The 23401-nt window shown below is 37.2% G+C and overlaps 27 non-coding genes across 27 annotated transcripts; 22 read left to right on the top strand and 5 right to left on the bottom strand.

Moving 5' to 3' along the window:
- Positions 1-247: 247 nt before the first annotated feature.
- On the bottom strand, positions 248-321 carry TRNAT-AGU (transfer RNA threonine (anticodon AGU)). The gene has a single exon. It is a non-coding gene; the product is annotated as a tRNA-Thr (tRNA).
- A 2946-nt stretch (positions 322-3267) lies between these two features.
- Positions 3268-3341, bottom strand: TRNAT-AGU (transfer RNA threonine (anticodon AGU)). The gene has a single exon. It is a non-coding gene; the product is annotated as a tRNA-Thr (tRNA).
- A 280-nt stretch (positions 3342-3621) lies between these two features.
- Positions 3622-3695, bottom strand: TRNAT-AGU (transfer RNA threonine (anticodon AGU)). The gene has a single exon. It is a non-coding gene; the product is annotated as a tRNA-Thr (tRNA).
- A 632-nt stretch (positions 3696-4327) lies between these two features.
- Positions 4328-4401, bottom strand: TRNAT-AGU (transfer RNA threonine (anticodon AGU)). The gene has a single exon. It is a non-coding gene; the product is annotated as a tRNA-Thr (tRNA).
- A 279-nt stretch (positions 4402-4680) lies between these two features.
- Positions 4681-4754, bottom strand: TRNAT-AGU (transfer RNA threonine (anticodon AGU)). Its single transcript has one exon. It is a non-coding gene; the product is annotated as a tRNA-Thr (tRNA).
- A 608-nt stretch (positions 4755-5362) lies between these two features.
- Positions 5363-5436, top strand: TRNAT-AGU (transfer RNA threonine (anticodon AGU)). Its single transcript has one exon. It is a non-coding gene; the product is annotated as a tRNA-Thr (tRNA).
- Positions 5437-6203: 767 nt separating this feature from the next.
- Positions 6204-6277, top strand: TRNAT-AGU (transfer RNA threonine (anticodon AGU)). Its single transcript has one exon. It is a non-coding gene; the product is annotated as a tRNA-Thr (tRNA).
- Positions 6278-6557: 280 nt separating this feature from the next.
- On the top strand, positions 6558-6631 carry TRNAT-AGU (transfer RNA threonine (anticodon AGU)). Its single transcript has one exon. It is a non-coding gene; the product is annotated as a tRNA-Thr (tRNA).
- Positions 6632-6880: 249 nt separating this feature from the next.
- TRNAT-AGU (transfer RNA threonine (anticodon AGU)) lies at positions 6881-6954 on the top strand. Its single transcript has one exon. It is a non-coding gene; the product is annotated as a tRNA-Thr (tRNA).
- Positions 6955-9040: 2086 nt separating this feature from the next.
- Positions 9041-9114, top strand: TRNAT-AGU (transfer RNA threonine (anticodon AGU)). Its single transcript has one exon. It is a non-coding gene; the product is annotated as a tRNA-Thr (tRNA).
- An 860-nt stretch (positions 9115-9974) lies between these two features.
- On the top strand, positions 9975-10048 carry TRNAT-AGU (transfer RNA threonine (anticodon AGU)). The gene has a single exon. It is a non-coding gene; the product is annotated as a tRNA-Thr (tRNA).
- A 2737-nt stretch (positions 10049-12785) lies between these two features.
- TRNAN-AUU (transfer RNA asparagine (anticodon AUU)) lies at positions 12786-12859 on the top strand. The gene has a single exon. It is a non-coding gene; the product is annotated as a tRNA-Asn (tRNA).
- A 279-nt stretch (positions 12860-13138) lies between these two features.
- On the top strand, positions 13139-13212 carry TRNAT-AGU (transfer RNA threonine (anticodon AGU)). The gene has a single exon. It is a non-coding gene; the product is annotated as a tRNA-Thr (tRNA).
- Positions 13213-13492: 280 nt separating this feature from the next.
- Positions 13493-13566, top strand: TRNAT-AGU (transfer RNA threonine (anticodon AGU)). The gene has a single exon. It is a non-coding gene; the product is annotated as a tRNA-Thr (tRNA).
- A 280-nt stretch (positions 13567-13846) lies between these two features.
- TRNAT-AGU (transfer RNA threonine (anticodon AGU)) lies at positions 13847-13920 on the top strand. The gene has a single exon. It is a non-coding gene; the product is annotated as a tRNA-Thr (tRNA).
- Positions 13921-14320: 400 nt separating this feature from the next.
- On the top strand, positions 14321-14394 carry TRNAT-AGU (transfer RNA threonine (anticodon AGU)). Its single transcript has one exon. It is a non-coding gene; the product is annotated as a tRNA-Thr (tRNA).
- Positions 14395-14673: 279 nt separating this feature from the next.
- On the top strand, positions 14674-14747 carry TRNAT-AGU (transfer RNA threonine (anticodon AGU)). Its single transcript has one exon. It is a non-coding gene; the product is annotated as a tRNA-Thr (tRNA).
- Positions 14748-15027: 280 nt separating this feature from the next.
- TRNAT-AGU (transfer RNA threonine (anticodon AGU)) lies at positions 15028-15101 on the top strand. The gene has a single exon. It is a non-coding gene; the product is annotated as a tRNA-Thr (tRNA).
- Positions 15102-15380: 279 nt separating this feature from the next.
- Positions 15381-15454, top strand: TRNAT-AGU (transfer RNA threonine (anticodon AGU)). Its single transcript has one exon. It is a non-coding gene; the product is annotated as a tRNA-Thr (tRNA).
- A 280-nt stretch (positions 15455-15734) lies between these two features.
- Positions 15735-15808, top strand: TRNAT-AGU (transfer RNA threonine (anticodon AGU)). The gene has a single exon. It is a non-coding gene; the product is annotated as a tRNA-Thr (tRNA).
- A 279-nt stretch (positions 15809-16087) lies between these two features.
- Positions 16088-16161, top strand: TRNAT-AGU (transfer RNA threonine (anticodon AGU)). The gene has a single exon. It is a non-coding gene; the product is annotated as a tRNA-Thr (tRNA).
- A 280-nt stretch (positions 16162-16441) lies between these two features.
- On the top strand, positions 16442-16515 carry TRNAT-AGU (transfer RNA threonine (anticodon AGU)). Its single transcript has one exon. It is a non-coding gene; the product is annotated as a tRNA-Thr (tRNA).
- A 1340-nt stretch (positions 16516-17855) lies between these two features.
- TRNAT-AGU (transfer RNA threonine (anticodon AGU)) lies at positions 17856-17929 on the top strand. The gene has a single exon. It is a non-coding gene; the product is annotated as a tRNA-Thr (tRNA).
- A 2572-nt stretch (positions 17930-20501) lies between these two features.
- TRNAT-AGU (transfer RNA threonine (anticodon AGU)) lies at positions 20502-20575 on the top strand. The gene has a single exon. It is a non-coding gene; the product is annotated as a tRNA-Thr (tRNA).
- Positions 20576-20855: 280 nt separating this feature from the next.
- TRNAT-AGU (transfer RNA threonine (anticodon AGU)) lies at positions 20856-20929 on the top strand. The gene has a single exon. It is a non-coding gene; the product is annotated as a tRNA-Thr (tRNA).
- Positions 20930-22292: 1363 nt separating this feature from the next.
- TRNAT-AGU (transfer RNA threonine (anticodon AGU)) lies at positions 22293-22366 on the top strand. Its single transcript has one exon. It is a non-coding gene; the product is annotated as a tRNA-Thr (tRNA).
- A 280-nt stretch (positions 22367-22646) lies between these two features.
- On the top strand, positions 22647-22720 carry TRNAT-AGU (transfer RNA threonine (anticodon AGU)). Its single transcript has one exon. It is a non-coding gene; the product is annotated as a tRNA-Thr (tRNA).
- Positions 22721-23401: the final 681 nt, after the last annotated feature.

Raw genomic sequence — 23401 nt, 5'->3', positions numbered from 1 at the left:
GATGAAATAGTTTTTCCACAAAAATTTAGTTTTCCCTTAGCACAGGCATAATTATATAAATTGAATAATAAAAAAGAAGGAGATTATTTTTTTAATCGGTGCCCTTCTGAAATGGAGTGCAACTTTAAACTTTGTATATTGATGACCGAGGGAGCCAGAGTGAATGAATCTAAAGGTTTTGCACAACTTACTTTTCCATGCTTAGACAGCAAACTGCATGAAAAGATAATAAAACAGAATAAAGCTAAGGCACTGCTGAGATTTGAACTCAGGATCTCCTGTTTACTAGACAGGCGCTTTAACCAACTAAGCCACAGCACCACATTAACACTGTTGTGTTTCTTGAAAATTGCCTGCTTCTCTAAACTTCGTATAATGGTAAGAAAATATGCCAGAGTGAATAAATCTAAAGGTTTTAACCAACTAACCTACAGCACCACATTTTAGATGCTGTGTTACTTGGAAATTACCGACTTCTTTAAACTTCGTATAATGATGACAAAGTAAGCCAGAGTGAATGAATCTAAAGGTTTTGCACATCTTAAGGTGCCCATACACGTTACAATTATTCGCGAAACAAAGGGGAGGGGGGAGAGGGAGGGCCGAGGTGCACTGGGCTACTTTGACAGCAGATAGAAAGGCGTACTCCAATCAACACAATCAAAAAATATATAGTTTGTAAAGTTGTGGAGGTGCTCCCAGGGAGAAGGGTAAATGTCGACAAAAGAGTAAGATATCCAAGGGAGGATATCTAAGAAGTATCCCGGGTGGGGCACAGCCTTCTAAAGATTTATAACTGTTAAGACTAAATTTTATTAGTTAAAACATGACCCTATAGTTGGGTCAGGATGGACAAAAAGACAAAGACAAACGAATAACACTTTTACCAATATATAAGAGAAAGTAGTGAAATATAATGGGTTCCTATTATATCTTATATTTTCTCTATGTCTGTGGATAGGGAGAGGAAATAACCTCTAAATACAAATAACGGCAAATAAATTCTCTAAATGATCCTATCAGACAAGAGAACGCCTCCGTTAACCAAACATGTTCTCAAATTGAGAATAAATACAGATGCTCCCTGTAAAAGACAGTAGTAAGATAAGAAATGCCACCAAAGTATCGGTGGGTAGAAAAAATAGAAAAGATTAGTAAAGATACCTGAGTATTTTTGGGGTGCTAAGGGAGTGGCTGCTGCCTGTGCATGTGACAAATGTCAGTGAATGCACAGTTGAGCGGACCCCGAGAGCGTCACAGGTGTCAGAATGTAGGTGAGATGGTTTCTGCTGTTTTCAGGGGTGACCTGCCTGGCTCTGTTATCAGTTAGACAGTGCAGAGTCGGGTCTCGGGTCCCCTGGAAATGAGAGAACCTTGAGTGGGTAAGGCAATAGGTAAAGAGTACTCCCTCACTCTATTCCCGGTGTATGCTGCTGTCCTCTGTGTGCAGGGATAACTGCAGTGAACAGAGGTTGAGCGATACTTCCCGGGTGGTGAGGTGTGGAAAGAAGTGTAGACTGCACACCGGTTGGGTATGGCAGGGTTTGTCTAGGTTTTCTCCTGTTGTCAAATAAATGGCATAACAGAGGTAATACACCCTAGAGATCCCACTATACGCTGCTGGTGGTATCGTGCAGGAAATAGAAGGCAGGTAGCAAAGAAGAAGATACTGATTTAACAAAATGTTTCACAATTAGTAGATTCAGATCTTTAGCAAACATTAGTTGGCAACACTGTGACACTTTAAATAATAGGCGTCAGCTTGATGCTGCTGTGAGCTGATCCCTCTGCAGAGCACTTATGGCACTGTGCCCAAGCTGGGCCGTCAATACTATCTGTGTGAATAACAGGTGTTTTTGATATGCTTATAAACGTATAAAACAGTTTAATTCAACATGCAGCGCTAAAATAGTGCAGGATGCTGATATATTTCTTTACCCATACACAGTGCTACTATAGGTTGATATATTTGTAGAATTTAAGCACGGATTGATGACAGACAGATATTATAACAGATATTAGGGTGAAGCCTGTAGAGCTAAGCGATACAAGAATTACTACTGTAAGCTGATAATCATAAGAACGCTAGGCAGATTAAATGACAATTATAAGGTGATGCCCCTCTGGGCTGATACACTCACGATACTGGACCCCAGGCGGTTGTCACGCAAGCAGTAAAAGATCACGGCAATAGATCCAAGTGAGATGAAGGACACTTGAGGCAGGGAAGGAGGCACTGATGTCTGGGTAATAAACGCTGGCAGTCAGAGCGTGTGTGGCTTTATTTCCCGGGTGCCGCGGTCCAGACACTGTGATGGATGAAGGAGTGCTGATGTTCCGTGTATCGGCACCAAAAGTGGGAGTGTGTATTGCCGTTCTGTCCCAGCGTTAGAATCCCACAGTTAGTACTGTGTATTGAGCGGGACCCGGCAGAGGTAATTATAGGTGTAAATGCCGCGATCCCACGGGCAGCGCTGAGTGTCCAGCCAAAGCCGTCGGGAAGTAACCTGGATGCAGAGGCTCGTGCTGCAGGTGTCCTTGGGCAGAGATAATTTAGATGTAAGTGCCGCTAACCCACGGGCAGCGCTGAGTATCCAGGTAGAGCCAGCGGGAGGTAGCCTGACTGCAGAAGCTAGTGCTGCGGGCGTCCTGGGGCAGAGATAGTATAGGTATAATAATGTTTATGCCGCGATCCCTCGGACAGCGCTGGATATCCAGTCAGAGCCGGCGGGGAGTAACCTGGAAGCAGGAGCTGGTGCTGCGGGCGTCCTGGGGCAGCTGTAGTCCCTGTGAGGCTGTGACAGCCGGCAATGAAGACCGGAAGTGTAGCAGAGAGCCGCTGGTTAGGATGTCCGTGAGCTCTCAGGGTTGATAGATAAATGTACAGGGGAGCAAGGTAGCAGGTTAATGAGGCGAAGGGGGGTCCCGCTTGTACACAGCGGGGACCGGTCCGAGACGTACGTTTCACCAAAGGCTTTCTCAATCGGAGTCAACTTTACAATTATTGTATACAATATTGTATACAATATCGCATCTCATTGCATATCGGTTTTGCGATGAGATCAGATGAGATGAGATCTAGTACAAAAAGTATGTGCAGCAGATACTTTTTGTACTAGATCTCATCTTATCGCAAAACCGATATGCGATGAGATGCGATAGTGTATACAATATTGTATACAATAATTGTAACGTGTATGGGCACCTTTAGTTTTCTATGCTTTAACAGCAAACTGCACACAAAGATCATAAAACGGAATGAAAATAAGGCACTGCTGAGATTTGAACTCAGGATCTCCTGTTTACTAGACAGGCGCTTTAACCAACTAAGCCACAGCACCAAATGAAAGCAGCTGTGATACTTGAAAATTGCCTGCTTCTCTAAACGTCGTATAATGGTAACAAAATAAGCCAAAGTGAAAAAATCTAAAGGTTTTAACCATATAAGCCACAGCACCACATTTTAGATGCTGTGTTACTTGGAAATTACCGACTTCTTTAAACTTCGTATAATGATGACAAAGTAAGCCAGAGTGAATGAATCTAAAGGTTTTGCACATCTTACTTTTCTATGCTTTAACAGCAAACTGCACACAAAGATCATAAAACGGAATGAAAATAAGGCACTGCTGAGATTTGATCTCAGGATCTCCTGTTTACTAGACAGGCGCTTTAACCAACTAAGCCACAGCACCAAATGAAAGCCACTGTGATACTTGAAAACTGCCTGCTTCTCTAAACTTCGTATAATGGTAACAAAATAAGCCAAAGTGAAAAAATCTAAAGGTTTTAACCATCTAAGCCACAGCACCACATTTTAGATGCTGTGTTACCTGGAAATTACCGACTTCTTTAAACTTCGTATAATGATGACAAAGTAAGCCAGAGTGAATGAATCTAAAGGTTTGCACATCTTACTTTTCTATGCTTTAACAGCAAACTGCACACAAAGATCATAAAACGGAATGAAAATAAGGCACGGCTGAGATTTGAACTCAGGATCTCCAGTTTACTAGACAGGCGCTTTAACCAACTAAGCCACAGCACCAAATGAAAGCTGCTGTGTTACTTGAAAATGCCTGCTTCTCGAAACTTCGTATAATGGAAACAAAATAAGCCAAAGTGAAAAAATCTAAAGGTTTTAACCATATAAGCCACAGCACCACATTTTAGATGCTGTGTTACTTGGAAATTACCGACTTCTTTAAACTTCGTATAATGATGACAAAGTAAGCCAGAGTGAATGAATCTAAAGGTTTTGCACATCTTACTTTTCTATGCTTTAACAGCAAACTGCACACAAAGATCATAAAACGGAATGAAAATAAGGCACTGCTGAGATTTGATCTCAGGATCTCCTGTTTACTAGACAGGCGCTTTAACCAACTAAGCCACAGCACCAAATGAAAGCCGCTGTGATACTTGAAAATTGCCTGCTTCTCTAAACTTCGTATAATGGTAACAAAATAAGCCAAAGTGAAAAAATCTAAAGGTTTTAACCATCTAAGCCACAGCACCACATTTTAGATGCTGTGTTACCTGGAAATTACCGACTTCTTTAAACTTCGTATAATGATGACAAAGTAAGCCAGAGTGAATGAATCTAAAGGTTTGCACATCTTACTTTTCTATGCTTTAACAGCAAACTGCACACAAAGATCATAAAACGTAATGAAAATAAGGCACTGCTGAGATTTGAACTCAGGATCTCCTGTTTACTAGACAGGCGCTTTAACCAACTAAGCCACAGCACCAAATGAAAGATGCTGTTTTACTTGAAAATTGCCTGCTTCTCGAAACTTCGTATAATGGTAACAAAATAAGCCAGAGTGAATAAATCTAAAGGTTTTAACCATCTAAGCCACAGCACCACACTTTAGATGCTGTGTTACTTGGAAATTAACGACTTCTTTAAAGTTCGTATAATGATGACAAAGTAAGCCAGAGTGAATGAATCTAAAGGTTTTGCACATCTTACTTTTCTATGCTTTAACAGCAAATTGCACACAAAGATCATAAAACGGAATAAAAATAAGGCACTGCTGAGATTTGAACTCAGGATCTCCTGTTTACTAGAAAGGCGCTTTAACCAACTAAGCCACAGCACCACATTGAAGATGCTGTGTTACTTGAATATTGCCTATTTCTCAAAACCTTTAGATTCATTCACTCTGGCTTACTTTGTCATCATTATACAAAGTTTAAAGAAGTCGGTAATTTCCAAGTAACACAGCATCTAAAATGTGGTGCTGTGGCTTAGATGGTTAAAACCTTTAGATTTATTCACTCTGGCTTATTTTGTTACCATTATACGAAGTTTAGAGAAGCAGGCAATTTTCAAGTAACACAGCAGTTTTCATGTGGTGCTGTGGCTTAGTTGGTTAAAGCGCCTGTCTAGTAAACAGGAGATCCTGAGTTCAAATCTCAGCAGTGCCTTATTTTCTTTCCGTTTTATGATCTTTGTGTGCAGTTTGCGGTTAAAGCATAGAAAAGTAAGATGTGCAAAACCTTTAGATTCATTCACTCTGGCTTATATTGTCATCATTATACAAAGTTTAAAGAAGTCGGTAATTTCCAAGTAACACAGCATCTAAAATGTGGTGCTGTGGCTTAGATGGTTAAAATCTTTAGAATTATTCACTCTGGCTTATTTTGTTACCATTATACTAAGTTTAGAGAAGCAGGCAATTTTCAAATAACACAGCAGCTTTAATTTGGTGTTGTGGCTTAGTTGGTCAAAACGCCTGTCTAGTAAACAGGAGATCCTGAGTTCAAATCTCAGCAGTGCCTTAGCTTTATTCTGTTTTATGATCTTTTCATGCAGTTTGCTGTTGAAGCATGGAAAAGTACTGCAAGTTGTGGAAAACCTTTAGATTCATTCACTCTGGCTCTCTTGGTCATCAATATACAAAGTTTAAAGTTGCACTCCATTTCAGAAGAGAACAGATTAAAAAAACAATCCCCTTCTTTTTTATTTTCATTTTATATAATTATGCCTGTGCTAAGGGAAAACTAAATTTTTATAGAAAAACTATTTCATCATACTTGATTTATCTTTAGAATAAATTTGAAGAATTGATAACGCAGTAGTCTTTGTAAGCATCTCAAATACTGCTACTAAAATCACATGGTAGATTTCTGTTTTTTTTAATTATTATTATTTAGAAGCAAGCAATTTTCATGCAAGTCCACAGCTCAATTGTGGTGCTGTGGCTTAGTTGGTTAAAGCGCCTGTCTAGTAAACAGGCGATCCTGAGTTCAAATCTCAGCAGTGCCTTATTTTCATTCCGTTTTATGATCTTTGTGTGCAGTTTGCGGTTAAAGCATAGAAAAGTAAGATGTGCAAAACCTTTAGATTCATTCACTCTGGCTTACATTGTCATCATTATTCAAAGTTTAAAGAAGTCGGTAATTTCCAAGTAAAACAGGATCTGAAATGTGGTGCTGTGGCTTAGATGGTTAAAACCTTTAGATTTATTCACTCTGGCTTATTTTGTTACCGTTATACGAAGTTTAGAGAAGCAGGCAATTTTCAAATAACACAGCAGCATTAATGTGGTGCTGTGGCTTAGTTGGTCAAAGTGCCTGTCTAGTAAACAGGAGATCCTGAGTTCAAATCTCAGCAGTGCCTTATTTTCATTCCGTTTTATGATCTTTGTGTGCAGTTTGCGGTTAAAGCATAGAAAAGTAAGATGTGCAAAACCTTTAGATTCATTCACTCTGGCTTATATTGTCATCATTATACAAAGTTTAAAGAAGTCAGTAATTTCCAAGTAACACAGCATCTAAAATGTGGTGCTGTGGCTTAGATGGTTAAAACCTAACCTATACTAAGTTTAGATAAGCAGGCATTTTTTAAATAACACAGCAGCTTTAATTTGGTGTTGTGGCTTAGTTGGTCAAAGCGCCTGTCTAGTAAACAGGAGATCCTGAGTTCAAATCTCAGCAGTGCCTTAGCTTTATTCTGTTTTATGATCTTTTCATGCAGTTTGCTGTTGAAGCATGGAAAAGTACTGTAAGTTGTGCAAAACCTTTAGATTCATTCAATCTGTCTCTCTTGGTCATCAATTTACAAAGTTTAAAGTTGCACTCCATTTCAGAAGAGCACAGATTAAAAAAACAATCCCCTTCTTTTTTATTATTTATTTTATATAATTATGCCTGTGCTAAGGAAAAACTAAATTTTTATAGAAAAACTATTTCACCATACTTGATTTATCTTTAGAATAAATTTGAAGAATTGAGAACGCAGTAGTCTTTGTAAGCATCTCAAATACTGCTACTAAAAGCACATGGTAGATTTCTGTTTTTTTTTAGTTTAAAGAAGTTCAAATCTCAGCAGTGCCTTATTTTCATTCCGTTTTATGATCTTTGTGTGCAGTTTGCGGTTAAAGCATAGAAAAGTAAGATGTGCAAAACCTTTAGATTCATTCACTCTGGCTTACATTGTCATCATTATACAAAGTTTAAAGAAGTCGGTAATTTCCAAGTAACACAGCATCTAAAATGTGGTGCTGTGGCTTAGATGGTTAAAACCTTTAGATTTATTCACTCTGGCTTATTTTGTTACCATTATACGAAGTTTAGAGAAGCAGGCAATTTTCAAATAACACAGCAGCTTTAATGTGGTGTTGTGGCTTAGTTGGTCAAAGCGCCTATCTAGTAAACAGGAGATCCTGAGTTCAAATCTCAGCAGTGCCTTATTTTCATTCCGTTTTCTGATCTTTGTGTGCAGGTTGCTGTTAAAGCATAGAAAAGTAAGATGTGCAAAATCTTTAGATTCATTCACTCTGGTTTACTTTGTCATCATTATACAAAGTTTAAAGAAGTCGGTAATTTCCAAGTAACACAGCATCTAAAATGTGGTGCTGTGGCTTAGATGGTTAAAACCTTTAGATTTATTCACTCTGGCTTAATTTGTTACCATTATACGAAGTTTAGAGAAGCAGGCAATTTTCAAGTAACACAGTAGCTTTCATGTGGTGCTGTGGCTTAGTTGGTCAAAGCGCCTGTCTAGTAAACAGGAGATCCTTTGTTCAAATCTCAGCAGTGACTTATTTTCATTCTGTTTTATGATCTTTGTTTGCAGTTTGCTGTTAAAGCATAGAAAATAAGATGTGCAAAACCTTTAGATTCATTCACTATGGCTTACTTTGTCATCATTATACAAAGTTTAAAGAAGTCGGTAATTTCCAAGTAACACAGCATCTAATATGTGGTGCTGTGGCTTAGATGGTTAAAACCTTTAGATTCATTCACTCTGGCTTATTTTGTTACTATTTACCGAAGTTTAGAGAAGCAGGCAATTTTCAAGTAACACAGCAGCTTTCATGTGGTGCTCTGGTTTATTTGGTTAAAGCGCCTGTATAGTAAACAGGAGATCCTGAGTTCAAATCTCAGCAATGCCTTATTTTCATTCCGTTTTATGATCTTTGTGTGCAGTTTGCTGTTAAAGCATAGAAAATAAGATGTGCAAAACCTTTAGATTCATTCACTATTGCTTACTTTGTCATCATTATACAAAGTTTAAAGAAGTCTTTAATTTCCAAGTAACACAGCATCTAAAATGTGGTGCTGTGGCTTAGATGGTTAAAACCTTTAGATTTATTCACTCTGGCTTATTTTGTTACCATTATACGAAGTTTAGAGAAGCAGGCAATTTTCAAGTAACACAGCAGCTTTCATGTGGTGCTGTGGCTTAGTTGGTTAAAGCGCCTGTCTAGTAAACAGGAGATCCTTTGTTCAAATCTCAGCAGTGACTTATTTTCATTCTGTTTTAGGATCTTTGTGTGCAGTTTGCTGTTAAAGCATAGAAAATAAGATGTGCAAAACCTTTAGATTCATTCACTCTGGCTTACTTTGTCATCATTATACAAAGTTTAAAGAAGTCGGTAATTTCCAAGTAACACAGCATCTAAAATGTGGTGCTGTGGCTTAGATGGTTAAAACCTTTAGATTCATTCACTCAGGCTTATTTTGTTACTATTTACCGAAGTTTAGAGAAGCAGGCAATTTTCAAGTAACACAGCAGCTTTCATGTGGTGCTGTGGCTTAGTTGGTCAAAGCGCCTGTCTAGTAAACAGAAGATCCTGAGTTCAAATCTCAGCAGTGCCTTATTTTCAGTCTGTTTTAGGATCTTTGTTTGAAGTTTGCTGTTAAAGCATAGAAAATAAGATGTGCAGAACCTTTAGATTCATTCACTATGGCTTTTTTTGTCATCATTATACAAAGTTTAAAGAAGTCGGTAATTTCCAAGTAACACAGCATCTAAAATGTGGTGCTGTGGCTTAGATGGTTAAAACCTTTAGATTTATTCACACTGGCTTATTTTGTTACCATTATACGAAGTTTAGAGAAGCAGGCAATTTTCAAGTCACACAGCAGCTTTCATGTGGTGCTGTGGCTTAGTTGGTTAAAGCGCCTGTCTAGTAAACAGGAGATCCTGAGTTAAAATCTCAGCAGTGCCTTATTTTCATTCCGTTTTATGATCTTTGTGTGCAGGTTGCGGTTAAAGCATAGAAAAGTAAGATGTGCAAAACCTTTTTGATTCATTCACTCTGGCTTACTTATACGAAGTTTAGAGAAGCAGGCAATTTTCAAGTAACACAGTAGCTTTCATGTGGTGCTGTGGCTTAGTTGGTCAAAGCGTATGTCTAGTAAACAGGAGATCCTCAGTTCAAATCTCAGTAGTGCCTTATTTTCATTCTGTTTTATGATCTTTGTTTGAAGTTTGCTGTTAAAGCATAGAAAATAAGATGTGCAAAACCTTTAGATTCATTCACTATGGCTTACTTTGTCATCATTATACAAAGTTTAAAGAAGTTGGTAAATTCCAAGTAACACAGCATCTAAAATGTGGTGCTGTGGCTTAGATGGTTAAAACCTTTAGATTTATTCACTCTGGCTTATTTTGTTACCATTATATGAAGTTTAGAGAAGCAGGCAATTTTCAAGTAACACAGTAGCTTTCATGTGGTGCTGTGGCTTAGTTGGTGAAAGCACCTGTCTAGTAAACAGGAGATCCTGAGTTCAAATCTCAGCAGTGCCTTATTTTCATTCCGTTTTCTGATCTTTGTGTGCAGGTTGCTGTTAAAGCATAGAAAAGTAAGATGTGCAAAATCTTTAGATTCATTCACTCTGGCTTACTTTGTCATCATTATACAGAGTTTAAAGAAGTCGATAATTTCCAAGTAACACAGCATCTAAAATGTGGTGCTGTGGCTTAGATGGTTAAAACCTTTAGATTTATTCACTCTGGCTTAATTTGTTACCATTATACGAAGTTTAGAGAAGCAGGCAATTTTCAAGTAACACAGTAGCTTTCATGTGGTGCTTTGGCTTAGTTGGTCAAAGCGCCTGTCTAGTAAACAGGAGATCCTGAGTTCAAATCTCAGGAGTGCCTTATTTTCATTCCGTTTTATGATCTTTGTGTGCAGTTTGCGGTTAAGGCATAGAAAAGTAAGATGTGCAAAACCTTTAGATTCATTCACTCTGGCTTACTTTGTCATCATTATACAAAGTTTAAAGAAGTCGGTAATTTCCAAGTAACACAGCATCTAAAATGTGGTGCTGTGGCTTAGATGGTTAAAACTTTTAGATTTATTCACTCTGGCTTATTTTGTTACCATTATACGAAGTTTAGAGAAGCAGGCAATTTTCAAGTAACACAGCAGCTTTCATGTGGTGCTGTGGCTTAGTTGGTTAAACACAGTAGCTTTTATGTGGTGCTGTGGCTTAGTTGGTCAAAGCGCCTGTCTAGTAAACAGGAGATCCTGAGTTCAAATCTCAGAAGTGCCTTATTTTCATTCTGTTTTATGTTCTTTGTTTGCAGTTTGCTTTTAAAGCATAGAAAATAAGATGTGCAAAACCTTTAGATTCATTCACTATGGCTTACTTTGTCATCATTATACAAAGTTTAAAGAAGTCGGTAATTTCCAAGTAACACAGCATCTAAAATGTGGTGCTGGGGCTTAGATGGTTAAAACCTTTAGATTTATTCACTCTGGCTTATTTTGTTACCATTATACGAAGTTTAGAGAAGCAGGCAATTTTCAAGTAACACAGCAGCTTTCATGTGGTGCTGTGGCTTAGTTGGTTGAAGCGCCTGTCTAGTAAACAGGAGATCCTGAGTTCAAATCTCAGCAGTGCCTTATTTTCATTCCGTTTTCTGATCTTTGTGTGCAGTTTGCTGTTGAAGCATGGAAAAGTACTGTAAGTTGTGCAAAACCTTTAGATTCATTCACTCTGGCTCTCTTGGTCATCAATATACAAAGTTTAAAGTTGCACTCCATTTCAGAAGAGCACAGATTAAAAAAACAATCCCCTTCTTTTTTATTATTCATTTTATATAATTATGCCTGTGCTAAGGGAAAACTAAATTTTTATAGAAAAAACTATTTCATCATACTTGATTTATCTTTAGAATAAATTTGAAGAATTGATAATGCAGTAGTCTTTATAAGCATATCAAATACTTCTACTAAAAGCAAATGGTACATTTCTGTTTTTTTTATTATTATTATTATTATTATTATTATTTAGAAGCAAGCAATTTTCATGCAATTTTCAGCAGTGCCTTATTTTCATTCCGTTTTCTGATCTTTGTGTGCAGGTTGCTGTTAAAGCATAGAAAAGTAAGATGTGCAAAATCTTTTTGATTCATTCACTCTGGCTTACTTATACGAAGTTTAGAGAAGCAGGCAATTTTCAAGTAACACAGTAGCTTTCATGTGGTGCTGTGGCTTAGTTGGTCAAAGCGTATGTCTAGTAATTTCATTCTGTTTTATGATCTTTGTTTGAAGTTTGCTGTTAAAGCATAGAAAATAAGATGTGCAAAACCTTTAGATTCATTCACTATGGCTTACTTTGTCATCATTATACAAAGTTTAAAGAAGTCGGTAAATTCCAAGTAACACAGCATCTAAAATGTGGTGCTGTGGCTTAGATGGTTAAAACCTTTAGATTTATTCACTCTGGCTTATTTTGTTACCATTATACGAAGTTTAGAGAAGCAGGCAATTTTCAAGTAACACAGTAGCTTTCATGTGGTGCTGTGGCTTAGTTGGTCAAAGCGCCTGTCTAGTAAATAGGAGATCCTCAGTTCAAATCTCAGCAGTGCCTTATTTTCATTCCGTTTTATGATCTTTTCATTCAGTTTGCTGTTGAAGCATGAAAAAGTACTGTAAGTTGTGCAAAACCTTTAGATTCATTCACTCTGGCTCTCTTGGTCATCAATATACAAAGTTTAAAGTTGCACTCCATTTCAGAAGAGCACAGATTAAAAAAACAATCCCCTTCTTTTTTATTATTTATTTTATGCTGTGGTTTAGATGGTTAAAACCTTTAGATTTATTCACTCCGGCTTATTTTGTTACCATTATACGAAGTTTAGAGAAGCAGGCAATTTTCAAGTAACACAGCAGCTTTCATGTGGTGCTGTGGCTTACTTGGTTAAAGCGCCTGTCTAGTAAACAGGAGATCCTGAGTTCAAATCTCAGCAGTGCCTTATTTTCATTCCGTTTTATGATCTTTGTGTGCAGTTTGCGGTTAAAGCATAGAAAAGTAAAATGTGCAAAACCTTTAGATTCATTCACTCTGGCTTACTTTGTCATCATTATACAAAGTTTAAAGAAGTCGGTAATTTCCAAGTAACACAGCATCTAAAATGTGGTGCTGTGGCTTAGATGGTTAAAACCTTTAGATTTATTCACTCTGGCTTATTTTGTTACCATTATACGAAGTTTAGAGGAGCAGTCAATTTTCAAGTAACACAGCAGCTTTCATGTGGTGCTGTGGCTTAGTTGGTCAAAGCGCATGTCTATTAAATAGGAGATCCTGAGTTCAAATCTCAGCAGTGCCTTATTTTCATTCTGTTTTATAATCTTTGTTTGAAGTTTGCTGTTAAAGCATAGAAAATAAGATGTGCAAAACCTTTAGATTCATTCACTATGGCTTACTTTGTCATCATTATGCAAAGTTTAAAGAAGTCGCTAATTTCCAAGTAACACAGCATCTAAAATGTGGTGCTGTGGCTTAGATGGTTAAAACCTTTAGATTTATTCACTCTGGCTTATTTTGTTACCATTATATGAAGTTTAGAGAAGCAGGCAATTTTCAAGTAACACAGTAGCTTTCATGTGGTGCTGTGGCTTAGTCGGTCAAAGCGCCTGTCTAGTAAACAGGAGATCCTGAGTTCAAATCTCAGCAGTGCCTTATTTTCATTCCGTTTTCTGATCTTTGTGTGCAGGTTGCGGTTAAAGCATAGAAAAGTAAGATGTGTTAAACCTTTAGATTCATTCACTATGGCTTACTTTGTCATCATTATACAAAGTTTAAAGAAGTCGGTTATTTCCAAGTAACACAGCATCTAAAATGTGGTGCTGTGGCTTAGATGGTTAAAACCTTTAGATTTATTCACTCTGGCTTATTTTGTTACCATTATACGAAGTTTAGAGAAGCAGGCAATTTTCAAGTAACACAGTAGCTTTCATGTGGTGCTGTGGCTTAGTTGGTCAAAGCGCCTGTCTAGTAAACAGGAGATCCTGAGTTCAAATCTCAGCAGTGCCTTATTTTCATTCCGTTTTCTGATCTTTGTGTGCAGGTTGCTGTTAAAGCATAGAAAAGTAAGATGTGCAAAACCTTTAGATTCATTCACTCTGGCTTACTTTGTCATCATTATACAAAGTTTAAAGAAGTCGGTAATTTCCAAGTAACACAGCATCTAAAATGTGGTGCTGTGGCTTAGATGGTTAAAACCTTTAGATTTATTCACTCTGGCTTATTTTGTTACCATTATACAAAGTTTAGAGAAGCAGGCAATTTTCAAGTAACACAGTAGCTTTCATGTGGTGCTGTGGCTTAGTTGGTCAAAGTGCCTGTCTAGTAAACAGGAGATCCTGAGTTCAAATCTCAGCAGTGCCTTAGCTTTATTCTGTTTTATGATCTTTTCATGCAGTTTGCTGTTGAAGCATGAAAAAGTACTGTAAGTTGTGCAAAACCTTTAGATTCATTCACTCTGGCTCTCTTGGTCATCAATATACAAAGTTTAAAGTTGCACTCCATTTCAGAAGAGCACAGATTAAAAAAACAATCCCCTTCTTTTTTATTATTCATTTTATGCTGTGGCTTAGATGGTTAAAAGCTTTAGATTTATTCACTCTGGCTTATTTTGTTACCATTATACGAAGTTAATAGGAGCAGTCAATTTTCAAGTAACACAGTAGCTTTCATGTGGTGCTGTGGCTTAGATGGTCAAAGCGCCTGTCTAGTAAACAGGAGATCCTGAGTTCAAATCTCAGCAGTAACACAGTAGCTTTCATGTGGTGCTGTGGCTTAGTTGGTCAAAGCGCCTGTCTAGTAAACAGGAGATCCTGAGTTCAAATCTCAGCAGTGCCTTATTTTCATTCCGTTTTAGGATCTTTGTTTGAAGTTTGTTGTTAAAGCATAGAAAATAAGATGTGCAGAACCTTTAGATTCATTCACTATGGCTTACTTTGTCATCATTATACAAAGTTTAAAGAAGTCGGTAATTTCCAAGTAACACAGCATCTAAAATGTGGTGCTGTGGCTTAGATGGTTAAAACCTTTAGATTTATTCACACTGGCTTATTTTGTTACCATTATACGAAGTTTAGAGAAGCAGGCAATTTTCAAGTAACACAGCGGCTTTCATGTGGTGCTGTGGCTTAGTTGGTTAAAGCGTCTGTCTAGTAAACAGGAGATCCTGAGTTCAAATCTCAGCAGTGCCTTATTTTCATTCCGTTTTATGATCTTTGTGTGAAGGTTGCGGTTAAAGCATAGAAAAGTCAGATGTGCAAAACCTTTAGATTCATTCACTCTGGCTTACTTTGTCATCATTATACAAAGTTTAAAGAATTCGGTAATTTCCAAGTAACACAGCATCTAAAATGTGGTGCTGTGGCTTAGATGGTTAAAACCTTTAGATTTATTCACACTGGCTTATTTTGTTACCATTATACGAAGTTTAGAGAAGCAGGCAATTTTCAAGTAACACAGTAGCTTTCATGTGGTGCTGTGGCTTAGTTGGTTAAAGCGCCTGTTTAGTAAACAGGAGATCCTGAGTTCAAATCTCAGCAGTGCCTTATTTTCATTCTGTTTTAGGATCTTTGTTTGAAGTTTGCTGTTAAAGCATAGAAAATAAGATGTGCAGAACCTTTAGATTCATTCACTATGGCTTACTTTGTCATCATTATACAAAGTTTAAAGAAGTCGGTAATTTCCAAGTAACACAGCATCTAAAATGTGGTGCTGTGGCTTAGATGGTTAAAACCTTTAGATTTAATCACACTGGCTTATTTTGTTACCATTATACGAAGTTTAGAGAAGCAGGCAATTTTCAAGTAACACAGTAGCTTTCATGTGGTGCTGTGGCTTAGTTGGTCAAAGCGCCTGTCTAGTAAACAGGAGATCCTGAGTTCAAATCTCAGCAGTGCCTTATTTTCATTCCGTTTTCTGATCTTTGTGTGCAGGTTGCTGTTAAAGCATAGAAAAGTAAGATGTGCAAAATCTTTAGATTCATTCACTCTGGCTTACTTTGTCATCATTATACAAAGTTTAAAGAAGTCGTTAATTTCCAAGTAACACAGCATCTAAAATGTGGTGCTGTGGCTTAGATGGTTAAAACCTTTAGATTTATTCACACTGGCTTATTTTGTTACCATTATACGAAGTTTAGAGAAGCAGGCAATTTTCAAGTAACACAGTAGCTTTCATGTGGTGCTGTGGCTTAGTTGGTTAAAGCGCCTGTTTAGTAAACAGGAGATCCTGAGTTCAAATCTCAGCAGTGCCTTATTTTCATTCTGTTTTAGGATCTTTGTTTGAAGTTTGCTGTTAAAGCATAGAAAATAAGATGTGCAGAAGCTTTAGATTCATTCACTATGGCTTACTTTGTCATCATTATACAAAGTTTAAAGAAGTCCGTAATTTCCAAGTAACACAGCATCTAAAATGTGGTGCTGTGGCTTAGATGGTTAAAACCTTTAGATTTATTCACACTGGCTTATTTTGTTACCATTATACGAAGTTTAGAGAAGCAGGCAATTTTCAAGTAACACAGCAGCTTTCATGTGGTGCTGTGGCTTAGTTGGTTAAAGCGCCTGTCTAGTAAACAGGAGATCCTGAGTTCAAATCTCAGCAGTGCCTTATTTTTATTCCGTTTTATGATCTTTGTGTGCAGATTGCGGTTAAAGCATAGAAAAGTAAGATGTGCAAAACCTTTAGATTCATTCACTATGGCTTACTTTGTCATCATTATACAAAGTTTAAAGAAGTCGGTAATTTCCAAGTAACACAGCATCTAAAATGTGGTGCTGTGGCTTAGATGGTTAAAACCTTTAGATTTATTCACACTGGCTTATTTTGTTACCATTATTTGAAGTTTAGAGAAGCAGGCAATTTTGAAGTAACACAGCAGCTTTCATGTGGTGCTGTGGCTTAGTTGGTCAAAGCGCCTGTCTAGTAAACAGGAGATCCTGAGTTCAAATCTCAGCAGTGCCTTATTTTCATTCCGTTTTAGGATCTTTGTTTGAAGTTTGCTGTTAAAGCATAGAAAATAAGATGTGCAGAACCTTTAGATTCATTCACTATGGCTTACTTTGTCATCATTATACAAAGTTTAAAGAAGTCGGTAATTTCCAAGTAACACAGCATCTAAAATGTGGTGCTGTGGCTTAGATGGTTAAAACCTTTAGATTTATTCACACTGGCTTATTTTGTTACCATTATACGAAGTTTAGAGAAGCAGGCAATTTTCAAGTAACACAGCGGCTTTCATGTGGTGCTGTGGCTTATTTGGTTAAAGCGTCTGTCTAGTAAACAGGAGATCCTGAGTTCAAATCTCAGCAGTGCCTTATTTTCATTCCGTTTTATGATCTTTGTGTGAAGGTTGCGGTTAAAGCATAGAAAAGTCAGATGTGCAAAACCTTTAGATTCATTCACTCTGGCTTACTTTGTCATCATTATACAAAGTTTAAAGAATTCGGTAATTTCCAAGTAACACAGCATCTAAAATGTGGTGCTGTGGCTTAGATGGTTAAAACCTTTAGATTTATTCACTCTGGCTTATTTTGTTACCATTATACGAAGTTTAGAGAAGCAGACAATTTTCAAGTAACACAGTAGCTCTCATGTGGTGCTGTGGCTTAGTTGGTCAAAGCGCCTGTGTAGTAAACAGGAGATCCTGAGTTCAAATCTCAGCAGTGCCTTATTTTCATTCTGTTTTAGGATCTTTGTTTGAAGTTTGCTGTTAAAGCATAGAAAATAAGATGTGCAGAACCTTTAGATTCATTCACTATGGCTTTTTTTGTCATCATTATACAAAGTTTAAAGAAGTCGGTAATTTCCAAGTAACACAGCATCTAAAATGTGGTGCTATGGCTTAGATGGTTAAAACCTTTAGATTTATTCACTCTGGCTTATTTTGTTACCATTATACGAAGTTTAGAGAAGCAGGCAAGTTTCAAGTAACACAGTAGCTTTCATGTGGTGCTGTGGCTTAGTTGGTTAAAGCGCATGTCTAGTAAACAGGAGATCCTGAGTTCAAATCTCAGCAGTGCCTTATTTTCATTCCGTTTTATGATCTTTGTGTGCAGGTTGCGGTTAAAGCATAGAAAAGTAAGATGTGCAAAATCTTTAGATTCATTCACTCTGGCTTACTTTGTCATCATTATACAGAGTTTAAAGAAGTCGGTAATTTCCAAGTAACACAGCATCTAAAATGTGGTGCTGTGGCTTAGATGGTTAAAACCTTTAGATTTATTCACTCTGGCTTAATTTGTTACCATAATACGAAGTTTAGAGAAGCAGACAATTTTCAAGTAACACGGTAGCTTTCATGTGGTGCTGTGGCTTAGTTGGTCAAAGCGCCTGTCTAGTAAACAGGAGATCCTGAGTTCAAATCTCAGCAGTGCCTTATTTTCATTCCGTTTTCTGATCTTTGTGTGCAGGTTGCTGTTAAAGCATAGAAAAGTAAGATGTGCAAAATCTTTAGATTCATTCACTCTGGCTTACTTTGTCATCAGTATACAAAGTTTAAAGAAGTTGGTAATTTCCAAGTAACACAGCATCTAAAATGTGGTGCTGTGGCTTAGATGGTTAAAACCTTTAGATTTATTCACTCTGGCTTAATTTGTTACCATTATACGAAGTTTAGAGAAGCAGGCAATTTTCAACTAACACAGTAGCTTTCATGTGGTGCTGTGGCTTAGTTGGTCAAAGCGCCTGTCTAGTAAACAGGAGATCCCGAGTTCAAATCTCAGCAGTGCCTTATTTTCATTCTGTTTTAGGATCTTTGTTTGAAGTTTGCTGTTAAAGCATAGAAAATAAGATGTGCAGAACCTTTAGATTCATTCACTATGGCTTACTTTGTCATCATTATACAAAGTTTAAAGAAGTCGGTAATTTCCAAGTAACACAGCATCTAAAATGTGGTGCTGTGGCTTAGATGGTTAAAACCTTTAGATTTATTCACTCTGGCTTAATTTGTTACTATTATACGAAGTTTAGAGAAGCAGACAATTTTCAAGTAACACAGTAGCTTTCATGTGGTGCTGTTTCATTCACTATGGCTTACTTTGTCATCATTATACAAAGTTTAAAGAAGTCAGTAATTTCCAAGTAACACAGCATCTAAAATGTGGTGCTATGGCTTAGATGGTTAAAACCTTTAGATTTATTCACTCTGGCTTATTTTGTTACCATTATACGAAGTTTAGAGAAGCAGGCAATTTTCAAGTAACACAGTAGCTTTCATGTGGTGCTGTGGCTTAGTTGGTTAAAGCGCCTGTCTAGTAAACAGGAGATCCTGAGTTAAAATCTCAGCAGTGCCTTATTTTCATTCCGTTTTATGATCTTTGTGTGCAGGTTGCGGTTAAAGCATAGAAAAGTAAGATGTGCAAAACCTTTAGATTCATTCACTATGGCTTACTTTGTCATCATTATACAAAGTTTAAAGAAGTCGGTAATTTCCAAGTAACACAGCATCTAAAATGTGGTGCTGTGGCTTAGATGGTTAAAACCTTTAGATTTATTCACACTGGCTTATTTTGTTACCATTATACGAAGTTTAGAGAAGCAGGCAATTTTGAAGTAACACAGCAGCTTTCATGTGGTGCTGTGGCTTAGTTGAACAGGAGATCCTGAGTTCAAATCTCAGCAGTGTCTTATTTTCATTCCGTTTTCTGATCTTTGTGTGCAGGTTGCTGTTAATGCATAGAAAAGTAAGATGTGCAAAACCTTTAGATTCATTCACTCTGGCTTACTTTGTCATCATTATACAAAGTCTAAAGAAGTCGGTAATTTCCAAGTAACACAGCATCTAAAATGTGGTGCTATGGCTTAGATGGTTAAAACCTTTAGATTTATTCACTCTGGCTTATTTTGTTACCATTATACGAAGTTTAGAGAAGCAGGCAATTTTCAAGTAACACAGTAGCTTTCATGTGGTGCTGTGGCTTAGTTGGTTAAAGCGCCTGTCTAGTAAACAGGAGATCCTGAGTTAAAATCTCAGCAGTGCCTTATTTTCATTCCGTTTTCTGATCTTTGTGTGCAGGTTGCGGTTAAAGCATAGAAAAGTAAGATGTGCAAAACCTTTAGATTCATTCACTATGGCTTACTTTGTCATCATTATACAAAGTTTAAAGAAGTCGGTAATTTCCAAGTAACACAGCATCTAAAATGTGGTGCTATGGCTTAGATGGTTAAAACCTTTAGATTTATTCACTCTGGCTTATTTTGTTACCATTATACGAAGTTTAGAGAAGCAGGCAATTTTCAAGTAACACAGTAGCTTTCATGTGGTGCTGTGGCTTAGTTGGTTAAAGCGCCTGTCTAGTAAACAGGAGATCCTGAGTTAAAATCTCAGCAGTGCCTTATTTTCATTCCGTTTTATGATCTTTGTGTGCAGGTTGCGGTTAAAGCATAGAAAAGTAAGATGTGCAAAACCTTTAGATTCATTCACTATGGCTTACTTTGTCATCATTATACAAAGTTTAAAGAAGTCGGTAATTTCCAAGTAACACAGCATCTAAAATGTGGTGCTGTGGCTTAGATGGTTAAAACCTTTAGATTTATTCACACTGGCTTATTTTGTTACCATTATACGAAGTTTAGAGAAGCAGGCAATTTTGAAGTAACACAGCAGCTTTCATGTGGTGCTGTGGCTTAGTTGAACAGGAGATCCTGAGTTCAAATCTCAGCAGTGTCTTATTTTCATTCCGTTTTCTGATCTTTGTGTGCAGGTTGCTGTTAAAGCATAGAAAAGTAAGATGTGCAAAACCTTTAGATTCATTCACTCTGGCTTACTTTGTCATCATTATACAAAGTCTAAAGAAGTCGGTAATTTCCAAGTAACACAGCATCTAAAATGTGGTGCTATGGCTTAGATGGTTAAAACCTTTAGATTTATTCACTCTGGCTTATTTTGTTACCATTATACGAAGTTTAGAGAAGCAGGCAATTTTCAAGTAAATCAGTAGCTTTCATGTGGTGCTGTGGCTTAGCTGGTTAAAGCGCCTGTCTAGTAAACAGGAGATCCTGAGTTCAAATCTCAGCAGTGCCTTATTTTCATTCCGTTTTCTGATCTTTGTGTGCAGGTTGCTAATAAAGCATAGAAAAGTAAGATGTGCAAAATCTTTAGATTTATTCACTCTGGCTTACTTTGTCATCATTATACAGAGTTTAAAGAAGTCGGTAATTTCCAAGTAACACAGCATCTAAAATGTGGTGCTGTGGCTTAGATGGTTAAAACCTTTAGATTTATTCACTCTGGCTTAATTTGTTACCATTATACGAAGTTTAGAGAAGCAGACAATTTTCAAGTAACACAGTAGCTTTCATGTGGTGCTGTGGCTTAGTTGGTCAAAGCGCCTGTCTAGTAAACAGGAGATCCTGAGTTCAAATCTCAGCAGTGTCTTATTTTCATTCCGTTTTATGATCTTTGTGTGCAGGTTGCGGTTAAAGCATAGAAAAGTAAGATGTGCAAAACCTTTAGATTCATTCACTATGGCTTACTTTGTCATCATTATACAGAGTTTAAAGAAGTCGGTAATTTCCAAGTAACACAGCATCTAAAATGTGGTGCTGTGGCTTAGATGGTTAAAACCTTTAGATTTATTCACTCTGGCTTAATTTGTTACCATTATACGAAGTTTAGAGAAGCAGACAATTTTCAAGTAACACGGTAGCTTTCATGTGGTGCTGTGGCAATTTTCAAGTAACACAGTAGCTTTCATGTGGTGCTGTGGCTTAGTTGGTTAAAGCGCCTGTCTAGTAAACAGGAGATCCTGAGTTAAAATCTCAGCAGTGCCTTATTTTCATTCCGTTTTATGATCTTTGTGTGCAGGTTGCGGTTAAAGCATAGAAAAGTAAGATGTGCAAAACCTTTAGATTCATTCACTATGGCTTACTTTGTCATCATTATACAAAGTTTAAAGAAGTCGGTAATTTCCAAGTAACACAGCATCTAAAATGTGGTGCTGTGGCTTAGATGGTTAAAACCTTTAGATTTATTCACACTGGCTTATTTTGTTACCATTATACGAAGTTTAGAGAAGCAGGCAATTTTGAAGTAACACAGCAGCTTTCATGTGGTGCTGTGGCTTAGTTGAACAGGAGATCCTGAGTTCAAATCTCAGCAGTGTCTTATTTTCATTCCGTTTTATGATCTTTGTGTGCAGGTTGCTGTTAATGCATAGAAAAGTAAGATGTGCAAAACCTTTAGATTCATTCACTCTGGCTTACTTTGTCATCATTATACAAAGTCTAAAGAAGTCGGTAATTTCCAAGTAACACAGCATCTAAAATGTGGTGCTATGGCTTAGATGGTTAAAACCTTTAGATTTATTCACTCTGGCTTATTTTGTTACCATTATACGAAGTTTAGAGAAGCAGGCAATTTTCAAGTAACACAGTAGCTTTCATGTGGTGCTGTGGCTTACTTGGTTAAAGCGCCTGTCTAGTAAACAGGAGATCCTGAGTTAAAATCTCAGCAGTGCCTTATTTTCATTCCGTTTTATGATCTTTGTGTGCAGGTTGCTGTTAATGCATAGAAAAGTAAGATGTGCAAAACCTTTAGATTCATTCACTCTGGCTTACTTTGTCATCATTATACAAAGTCTAAAGAAGTCGGTAATTTCCAAGTAACACAGCATCTAAAATGTGGTGCTATGGCTTAGATGGTTAAAACCTTTAGATTTATTCACTCTGGCTTATTTTGTTACCATTATACGAAGTTTAGAGAAGCAGGCAATTTTCAAGTAACACAGTAGCTTTCATGTGGTGCTGTGGCTTAGTTGGTTAAAGCGCCTGTCTAGTAAACAGGAGATCCTGAGTTCAAATCTCAGCAGTGCCTTATTTTCATTCCGTTTTCTGATCTTTGTGTGCAGGTTGCTGTTAAAGCATAGAAAAGTAAGATGTGCAAAATCTTTAGATTTATTCACTCTGGCTTACTTTGTCATCATTATACAGAGTTTAAAGAAGTCGGTAATTTCCAAGTAACACAGCATCTAAAATGTGGTGCTGTGGCTTAGATGGTTAAAACCTTTAGATTTATTCACTCTGGCTTAATTTGTTACCATTATACGAAGTTTAGAGAAGCAGACAATTTTCAAGTAACACAGTAGCTTTCATGTGGTGCTGTGGCTTAGTTGGTCAAAGCGCCTGTCTAGTAAACAGGAGATCCTGAGTTCAAATCTCAGCAGTGTCTTATTTTCATTCTGTTTTATGATCTTTGTGTGCAGGTTGCGGTTAAAGCATAGAAAAGTAAGATGTGCAAAACCTTTAGATTCATTCACTATGGCTTACTTTGTCATCATTATACAGAGTTTAAAGAAGTCGGTAATTTCCAAGTAACACAGCATCTAAAATGTGGTGCTGTGGCTTAGATGGTTAAAACCTTTAGATTTATTCACTCTGGCTTAATTTGTTACCATTATACGAAGTTTAGAGAAGCAGACAATTTTCAAGTAACACGGTAGCTTTCATGTGGTGCTGTGGCTTAGTTGGTCAAAGCGCCTGTCTAGTAAACAGGAGATCCTAAGTTCAAATCTCAGCAGTGCCTTATTTTCATTCCGTTTTATGATCTTTGTGTGCAGGTTGTGGTTATAGCATAGAAAAGTAAGATGTGCAAAACCTTTAGATTCATTCACTATGGCTTACTTTGTCATCATTGTACAAAGTTTAAAGAAGTCGGTAATTTCCAAGTAACACAGCATCTAAAATGTGGTGCTGTGGCTTAGATGGTTAAAACCTTTAGATTTATTCACTCTGGCTTATTTTGTTACCATTATACGAAGTTTAGAGAAGCAGGCAATTTTCAAGTAACACAGTAGCTTTCATGTGGTGCTGTGGCTTAGTTGGTTAAAGCGCCTGTCTAGTAAACAGGAGA

This window comes from Crinia signifera, chromosome 11 (assembly GCF_055691185.1).
Source record: "Crinia signifera chromosome 11, ASM5569118v1, whole genome shotgun sequence".
Classification (NCBI taxonomy): Eukaryota; Metazoa; Chordata; class Amphibia; order Anura; family Myobatrachidae; genus Crinia; species Crinia signifera.
This window is presented reverse-complemented; position numbering and strand designations above follow the sequence as displayed.